Below are 10,236 nucleotides of genomic sequence, written 5' to 3'. Positions count from 1 at the left end.
AACTGTGATTTTCTCGGCTTTAATTTAATGCATACATCATGTGTTGTTCACGCCTTTTTTCTTATGATGTTTTTATTTATCGCATATTTTCCCTCCTTTATTTAATTTTTTAACAAATGGACATCTGCACATAATTTACTTTGACCTTTTGTCAATCTATGATTTTTAGCGCCTCGCTATTTATGGATGTTGTCACCCTTGTTAACTATTATTTTTCATTGCTCTTTATAATTGTGAAACTTATGGATATAATTGTCTTTTTTTTGTTGATGTGGTGTAACTATACCAAAAAGTTGCGACCATTAAAACCTTAAAAATTTATGTCTAAATGTGGAGTAGAGCAGGGATCTAAAGGGATAGGGAAATGGACGGTAAATTGAACTATACATTCCCAATTATGATAAACATGACACTTCATCTGTACATTTAAATTAATGGGTGAAAAGTTAGGAACAAATCAATTAAAATTTATTGAAAGACAAAAAATTATTAAGCCAACGAATAAGATAACGTAATTATAAAACTTTGGGTACCAGTGTAATTTGTAGCCCAATGTCCCCTCCCTCCCTGGGAGAAGGGGGATTGTAAAGCAATATTTGTTAAATAGGGGATAAATCTTTATTGGTTAAAATTCAAATTCACCACAAGAAAACTAAGAAATTCATTCAGACTTTTTATTTGAACAAACATAATTCTTATTTAAAAGTTAAAGGATGTTAGTCTGTGTGTCAGTCCGTCTGTGGGAAAGGATATCGCAAACCACAGACAGAAAATGGTTTTCCTTTTTAGTAAAGCTTCATATAGGTCCAGGTAACGAATTTTTCTCGAGTGCAAGGAATTTTAATTTGAAAAAGAAGTAAAAAAACTTTTCTTAGTTACGATTTCTCTTGGGAGTTCGGATGATATACTCTCTTCAAAATAAGAATAAACCCTGGACAATAAACGTCCATTGGTGGGGGTAAAGTAAGTTGAAACCCCTCAATGTACACCCTAAAAATAAAAAGCTTATTGGATCATAATACTTTTTAGAGTCAATATTTCTTTTTGATGGTAAAAAAACCTTCCATTTCTGTTTTTAGAATAAATAATCATTCATTACTTTTTATTACTACTAGCGGCTTCGCCCCTAGCCTCTAGGGGCTTTGCCCCAAAAGGTGATAAAAAAATTAAGGTAGGTGAAATTCGTTGAAGGACCAAGGAAATCTCCTGCAAAAAAAAGGACAAAGGAAATCTTCTGCAATAATAAAAAAAAATGAGGGGGATTTTTTTTGGGGGGTTGGGGGGTTGGGGGTGTCCCACACCCTAAGAAAATAGCTTAAAACCATCACAGGACCAGTAGGTATAATCCCTGAAAAGTAGAGCCCAATCGGTTTAGCGGTTACTGAGATCTTAAGCTTCAGACCGACAGACAGACGGACAGACATCGTTCTACTTTGTATTATAGATATCAAAACTTACCTATGCCTAGAATCTGACGTGAATCTTTCCATAGGTTGCGCAACAATAACAAGCAATACATATATTAGATTAAATGGAACAGTAAAGTATAATATTAATTATACGTGTGATATTCAGTACATTGGTGTTTTGAAAATATTTAATTAAATTAAGGTCTTACTTTTGAAGATAATAGTTAGTTAATTCAACGAATGTTAATTTTTTCTTAGATTGGTCATTGAATTTAGATAATTTGCAGAGATCTAAAGGGATAAGACAATGACCGAAAAATTGATGTTTATCCTACATGATGATACACGAAATTACCCCTTCTGTAGATTAAAATTAGAGATTGAAATGTTAAAACACTCAAATTAAATCAAACACCAATTAATTAAAATTTAGGAAAGGTCCCCAAAGTTGTAGAGTCAACGGAAAATAAAACGTCATTATACAACTTTGGGGACTAGTGCAATAAACAGTCCATTGCCACCGTTATCTCTTTCTCTCTCTCTGCAATTTAAGTAATTGAAAATTTAATCTGTGAAAATGGACAAACATTATGCAGTCAATTGACTTAACCTACTTGAACATACAGACTGAGTCTAGCTATTTAATAACTACGCCACTAACCAATAATCATAAATCTTGTAGCGGGCGTTATAAAGACATTTCACTTATGTATGTATGGTCATTAAATGCCATACTGAATTAATTATTTTTCTATCGCCATATGCTATGCTAACCATAATTGAGAAAAATACTTAGGAGAAAAACAAGGATGACAAAATTCATATTTTACCAATAACGAAGCACAAAAAAAGACTATTTATTTAAATATAAAAAAACTAGAAGTAGATATTAGATTTTGAATTATTTTATAACATACTGTCTCATTAATTTTACTATTATTTTGGGTACTTTTATTAAACTCGATTGGTTACTTAAAGCTAGCAGGTTCAAAATTTTCATATTTTAATCTAGAGCTGGGTTATTTCGTATCTCATAATTGGGGATGTTATTCAACTCATCGTCAATTATCCTATCCCTTTAAATCACTGAGAAAACCAGAGCAAACTTAGTCAAACTATAAATAATGTAGTCGTGATATATTTTTTGACAGTTAAAATCTTGCTAACAACTGAACCGACTGAGTTTTCTATTCTTTAAATTATAAAAAGATTTTGTAGAATGAGAAATGCAAAATGAAACTTATAAGGACGTATTAACATCAGGGATTTTAAGGTATAATATAACAAACAATTAATTGATATACGTCCCAGCGATGATTATATTTTTCATTAACTTTGGCTACCAGTATAATTTACAGTCCAATGTACCCTCCCTCCCTGATTAATATACATACAACTGCAGTGTTACATAACCAATCCATTGAAAGGAAAACCAAAATACAATTTAAAACCTTTTGTTTTATAAATTGGGTCATTGTGAATGTATTTATTATAATATAAGATTCGTCCAGGGAGTGAGGGGATCAAGGACGTCCAAGGGGAGGGGGGGTGGTAAAGGGTTGATTATCCCCCCACCCAACCAATGGATGGGGTATTTAACCCCCCCCCCCCCCCCAAAAAAAAAAATACCTAACAAAACAAATTTGTAGGCTTCGCGGGCATTTTTACTCCTAAATATTTAATAGTATTTCATTATTAGGTATGTACCTTTTTACATAATTAAATTACCCCCCCCCCCCCAAAAAAAAAATTACCCCGGGGGTAAATTTAGGAGGGGGGGAATTTACCCCTGCCAACAGATTTCAGGGAGGGTAATACCCCCCTCCCAAGCAAATTTTACCCCCAAAAAACAAATTACCTCCCCCACTTAAAAAAATCCCCCCCCCCCCAAAAAAAAAAAGCTTGGACGCCCCTGGAGGGGATATTGGACTATGAATTACAATGGTGCCCAAAGTTTTATCTCATACTTTAGTTTAAAAACTTAATAGGAATGGTTTTGTTTATCATAAATAGGGATGTAAATGTATCGAACATTGTCTTATCCCTTTTGTCATCTCTGATGTATTTAAAATGCAAGATTCGAGTATAGTTCCTTTCGTAACATCGCACCTTATGGGGCGAATCTTCGTATTTTTCACAGCAGCTTTTCTCCTATTTCTAGCCTCTGCGGGGGGCTCTAACCCTGCGGGGCCAATTACCTAACCCTCTGGGCAATCACTGAACCCAATATAACCTAACCTAACCTAAAATAACATATAAAAAGCCATTTTAGAAATACGACAAATCGCCCCCTATGGGGCGATGTTACGAAAGGGACTATTCCCCGATATTCTATACCCAAATTCTACTACCTGGATTCTAACGAATTTATTCTCCAGAGATGGGGAGGGATGGGGGGGGGGGGGGTGTTACAACCTCTTTAACGTTTTTCAAAATAAATTAATTTTTAACTCCCCTCCCCCTTACTGGAGCATATCCTTAAGATTATCCATTTAAATAAGATTTATTCTTTATATTCTCTAGATTTGATAATAAGATCTTTCGACAGTTGAATAATTTAAGATGTGTTATCCATTTACATATATTAGAACTGCTATTATATCTATATTCTATTGGATTGTGAGAAGAATAGTGGATAGTTGCATAATATTATGATGTGTTATCCATTTACTTATATTAGATCTGCTATTATATCTATATTCAATTGAATCACGAAAAGAATAGTGCATAGTTGCATAATATTAGGATGTCTTATCCATTTACATGTTATCTTTTATTATGTCCCTATTATATACTACATAAATACAATAACAAGACTAGTGTTTCGTTGTATAATATAATGATGAGTTATTCATTTATATTAGATCTGTTATTATATCCCTATTCTGTAGATACATAATAAGACTAGTGGACAGTTGCTTAATATAATGATGTGTTATCCATTAATATTAGATCTGTTATTATATCCCTTTTATGTAGATACATAATAAGACTAGTGAGCAGTTGCTTAATATAATGATGAGTTATCCATTAATATTAGATCTGTTATTATATTCCATATTATGTAGATACATAATAAGACTAGTGGACAGTTGCTTAATATAATGATGAGTTATCCATTTATATTAGATCTGTTATTATATTCCATATTATGTAGATACATAATAAGACTAGTGGACAGTTGCTTAATATAATGATGAGTTATCCATTTATATTAGATCTGTTATTATATTCCATATTATGTAGATACATAATAAGACTAGTGGACAGTTGCTTAATATAATGATGAGTTATCCATTAATATTAGATCTGTTATTATATCCCTATTCTCTAGATGCAATAATAAAACTAGAGGACAGTTGTATAATTTTATGATGTGTTATCCATTTATATTAGATCTGCTATTATATTTATATTCTATTGGATCATGAAAAGCATAGTGGATAGTTGCATAATATTAGGATGAGTTATCCATTAATATTAGATCTGTTATTATATCCCTATTCTGTACTATAAAATTAGATGGCCATTGCATAATTTTATTATCATTTACATTAATCTGTTTTATAGAAGCAATAATATTATATTTGGACAGTTGCATACTTTTGTTATGTGTTATCCATTTATATTATATCCCCATCCGTAGATGCAATATTAAGACAAATTGAAAGTTTCATAATAGTATGATGAGTTATCCATTTACATTAGATCTAATATTATATTCATATTATGTAGATACAATAATAAGGTGGACAGTTGCATAATATTATGATGTCTTTTCCATTTATATTAGATCTGTTATTATATCCCTTTTATGTAGATGTATAATAAAACTAGCGGACAGTTGTATAATTTTATGATGTGTTATCCATTTATATTAGATCTGTTATTATATCCCTTTTATGTAGATGTATAATAAAACTAGCGGACAGTTGTATAATTTTATGATGTGTTATCCATTTATATTAGATCTGTTATTATATCCCTTTTATGTAGATGTATAATAAAACTAGCGGACAGTTGTATAATTTTATGATGTGTTATCCATTTATATTAGATCTGTTATTATATCCCTTTTATGTAGATGTATAATAAAACTAGCGGACAGTTGTATAATTTTATGATGTGTTATCCATTTATATTAGATCTGTTATTATATCCCTTTTATGTAGATGTATAATAAAACTAGCGGACAGTTGTATAATTTTATGATGTGTTATCCATTTATATTAGATCTGTTATTATATCCCTTTTATGTAGATGTATAATAAAACTAGCGGACAGTTGTATAATTTTATGATGTGTTATCCATTTATATTAGATCTGTTATTATATCCCTTTTATGTAGATGTATAATAAAACTAGCGGACAGTTGTATAATTTTATGATGTGTTATCCATTTATATTAGATCTGTTATTATATCCCTTTTATGTAGATGTATAATAAAACTAGCGGACAGTTGTATAATTTTATGATGTGTTATCCATTTATATTAGATCTGTTATTATATCCCTTTTATGTAGATGTATAATAAAACTAGCGGACAGTTGTATAATTTTATGATGTGTTATCCATTTATATTAGATCTGTTATTATATCCCTTTTATGTAGATGTATAAGACTAGTGGACAGTTGCATAACATAATGATGTGTTATCCATTAATATTAGATCTGTTATTATATTCATATTATGTAGATACAATAATACGACTAGTGGACAGTTGTATAATATAATGATGAGTTATCCATTTATATTATATCTGTTATTATATTCCTATTCTGTAGATGCATAATAAGACTAGTGGACAGTTGCATAATATAATGATGAGTTATCCATTAATATTAGATCTGTTATTATATCCCTATTGGAGATGCGATCCTCAATTTTCAAATTCTTTGAACGTACATATGAGACTTTTACAGAAATGCTTCGCATCCACAACTATCTATCTATGCTTGATATAAAGTCAACACTTTATAGAGCATATTATGAATATTTGATTGACGCGTGCCCCGCAATTATCTAGTAGCACTCAGGGGCAAGACACAATTACTTTAGCTAGGCCCAAGGCATTATTTGTATCAATTTATGCATTCATAGGCCTATCTTTACCTATATGACACCATATATGGGTAACGCTAGCCTATTCATGGTAATCTGTATGTGATTTGCTAATAGTATATGTTTATTAAAGATATTATGTTTATAGTTAATGTAATCATATAAACAACCAGTACAAATATGTATGCCTACAACCATGCCTGATTTACGTCACATATTAACACACAGATATTTAATTGCACAGACAAACACTAAAACCCTGGTCCAGAGCTAATGTTATAGCATGTACCTCTTGAATTTATTCAGTTATTTATTAACTCTCCTACCATCAACTTCTCTTTCTGGCTTTAAAAGGTAATGACTTAGTTGTTTGGCATGCATTGTAGTTTAAATTTAGGCCCCTTAGTACTTAGCATGAATTGAGCTCAGGCCTTATGTTAGAATCCTAACACTTAGCACAATTCACTGCTTGGGACTTAGGGCACATTTCTGTCCTACTCTACTTATAATTTTAACACTTATCCTGTAAATATTTTCATACTTAACTTATGCACTTGTAATATAAATACACTTTATAAAAACATTTTCCTTCCTTAATACTTAATACGCTTATATAATTCTGATCGAATATCAAAACCAACCATTTATTCTTAGGTTAAAGCAACATAATACCTCGCGTGGGTCTTTTGTTGAGCTTCCACCAGCTCAACCAAATTCGTATTATACTTGTGGGAATAGAGGGTTAAGCATTCTAAACAAACGAACCGACGATGAGAATGTCTATGTGTATTGCATTAAAATTAGGTTTTAGTAGTACTCATAGAAGAGCGGTCTCCATACCTAAATATGGACAAACGCCCCATTCGCACACACAATGGTGCAACTTACCGGTTGTATCTTGGAAAAAATTTTACTTCATAAATTTTTTTCTTTTTTTTCCTTACCGTACCCGAACCGCCTAAGGCAGGTATTTTTACCAAAATCGAATAATTGTAGTTATGGCAAAATCGGATTTACCAAAACCTGTGAAACTATTTGAGAGCAAGGTTAGGACTATGAGGCGTTTGAAGAGATAGGGACTGAAAGGCACGACACAAATGCAATTGAGAGCCTCGTGTACGAGCAGTTGCACTAGCTGACACTCTAGAGGCCCTAGAGAATGCTAGCATATTTGTGGCCATTGGTCGCCGCCCTATAAGGACACTCGCACTGGTTGACACTCTAGAGGCCCTAGAGAATACCAGCACACCGGCACCTCCATGTCCGCCTCTCTTTAGTAAAACACTTGGGTTGGAATAATCTATGATTGAGCTATGTGCAAAATTTTGATTTCTGGACTTAGTCAGAATTTTGAAATTTAGGAGTTGTGCTAGGTGGCGGAGTATATATATAAATCTTCGGACTTAGTATGATTTTTACTTATTCAAAAGTTCTCTAAGTGTTGAAATACTTGAATCTTTGATACTTAAACCAGAACTTATTAAGAATCAAGCATGGAGTAATTTTTCATTTATAAGCTATCAAAATACTATTTGTAAAAGGACCATTTTGAACTGTCTTGTTAAATGAAAACTTAGGAGCAAATCTTATAGAACACGGGAAACGCTGTTAGTTGGGATACATATTGTCTTTGGAGCCATGTTTCTGAAACAATATGCCGAAAGCAGTTAGTACTCTTGAGTCGTAGTAAAGGGCCAAAAGATTATTACAAACTTGTAGCATTTATACTCAAGTTAAACTGTACTAATACTTTGGTGCCGTTAGAACCGATTTTCTGAGATTTGCACTTACTTATACATGCCTAGGACTTATATTCCTAATGTAATTCTGATTTATATGCGGATGTATCAAAATAACTATTTCCTCCAAAAATTTTGAGTCAAAACAAAATATCTCAAAATCTCAAAGATATTCTCAACATCGATCGGTTGGAATGATATAAGTATAAACAAATTACTGTATGCAATCAGCAATAATTCCAGAGATTTCCTGATGCTCTGAGCAAAATACTCCACTTTTGGACTTAGCACCGTTCTATTTCTTTTGTTACAGAGAGAATTTCGAATCTCTGGACTTATAGTAATTTTTATGAAATTGGAAACTTGGTTGGAAATTTACCAAAATTCGGACTTGTAATAATTGCAATTTTTCCAACTAGATTAACAAATTTCATTTTCCACACTTAAGAGAAAATTTTGTTTTAGAGTATTTCTGTCTTAGCCAAAATATTCCAATTATGGACTTAGAGAGATTCTATTTCTTTTGGTGAAGGATAATTCTAACGCTCTAATACTTTATGACTTTAAAATCCTTAACTTGGCGAGATTTGCACTTAGTCAAAATATTCCAATAGTGGACTTAGAGTGATTCTATTTCTTTTGACTTAAGGACAATCTCTAAAGTAGCTTTGTGAATGGACTGTTAGGAAATTTCATCTCGGACAAAATATTCCACATCTGGACTTAGAGTGATTCTATTTCTTTTGTCCTAAGATAAATTTGTTAATTTTTGTACTTAGCATAATTCCATTGAAGAGTTTTGGACTTGGTCAAAATTTGTAAATTTTTGTACTTAGCATAATTCCATTGAAAAGTTTTTGGACTTGGTCAAAATTTATTAATTTTTGTACTTAGCATAATTCCATTGAAAAGTTTTTGGACTTGGTCGAAATTTATTAATTTTTGTACTTAGCATAATTTCATTGAAAAGTTTTTGGACGTAGTCAAAATTCACTAATTTTGTACTTAGCATATTTTCATTAAAAATTTTTTTTGGACTTAGTCAAAATTTACTAACTTTGTACTTGGTATAATTTTCATTGAAAAAGAATTTTTTTTTGGACAAAACTTATTAATTTTGCACCTAAGATATGTTCATAAATTTTCCCCTTAGCCAAAATTTTATTGACTTTGTACTTAGAATAATCTCATTGGAAACTTTTTGGACTTAGTCAAAATTTTCCAACTTTGGACTTAGAGTGATTCTATTTTATTTTGACTTAGAAAGTTTTTAATTCAATCTTAACTTAGAAAACTTTTGTTTGTATGTTCCCTTACAAACACATACATAAATGCAATAAGCAGTTCACTCAACAATAAGTAGGACATGAAAACTAAATTTTTATTTACTTTGTTAATGCTAACATTTCTATTTCATGTACCACCAGGATTCAGCAGTGAAAGTGAAGACAAGTTAATTACTAGTGATAGTGACCATTAGTGATATAAAAGTATAGTCAACAATATAGGCCCTATATGTACTGAATAGCACACTTTAAGAGACAAAGTTCTATAAACCAAACGCAGCAGGAGGTTGCAGCAGCCTACCTTGGGAGAGTAGGACGTCTCTAAAAGAAGTAGCAGAAGTACTACGGAAAAGTACCCTACTGTCTTTAAATATCCGGAATCATAAAATTTTTTTACATATCGAGAAACGTATGTTTACTTAGGCTTACTAGCACATAGACTATAACCAAGTAACATAAAAGTGTGTCTACATATAGCCCAGAGTTTTTATAACCTAACAGATTACTTTTAGATAAGTTAGAAAAAAAAGTGCACTAAAATCAGTTAGATTAGTTTTCAAAAAGTATAAGTATCTTTTAATTCAAAGTTGATAGGCTCCTTTGAAGTTTGATTGACAACCTCCACATTATAGGTTGGCCACCTAGTGTAGGATCTCACACTTCCTCAGAGTAAACTTGCACTTGAATATTGTAATACTACTAATTATAATTAGATTACATCCGGTTAGATAATTTTGAA

This window comes from Acartia tonsa, chromosome 11 (genome assembly GCF_053477335.1).
Source record: "Acartia tonsa isolate MP-2025a chromosome 11, ASM5347733v1, whole genome shotgun sequence".
Classification (NCBI taxonomy): Eukaryota; Metazoa; Arthropoda; class Copepoda; order Calanoida; family Acartiidae; genus Acartia; species Acartia tonsa.
The sequence above is the reverse complement of the archived record's forward strand: the minus strand, read 5'-3'. Positions refer to the sequence as shown.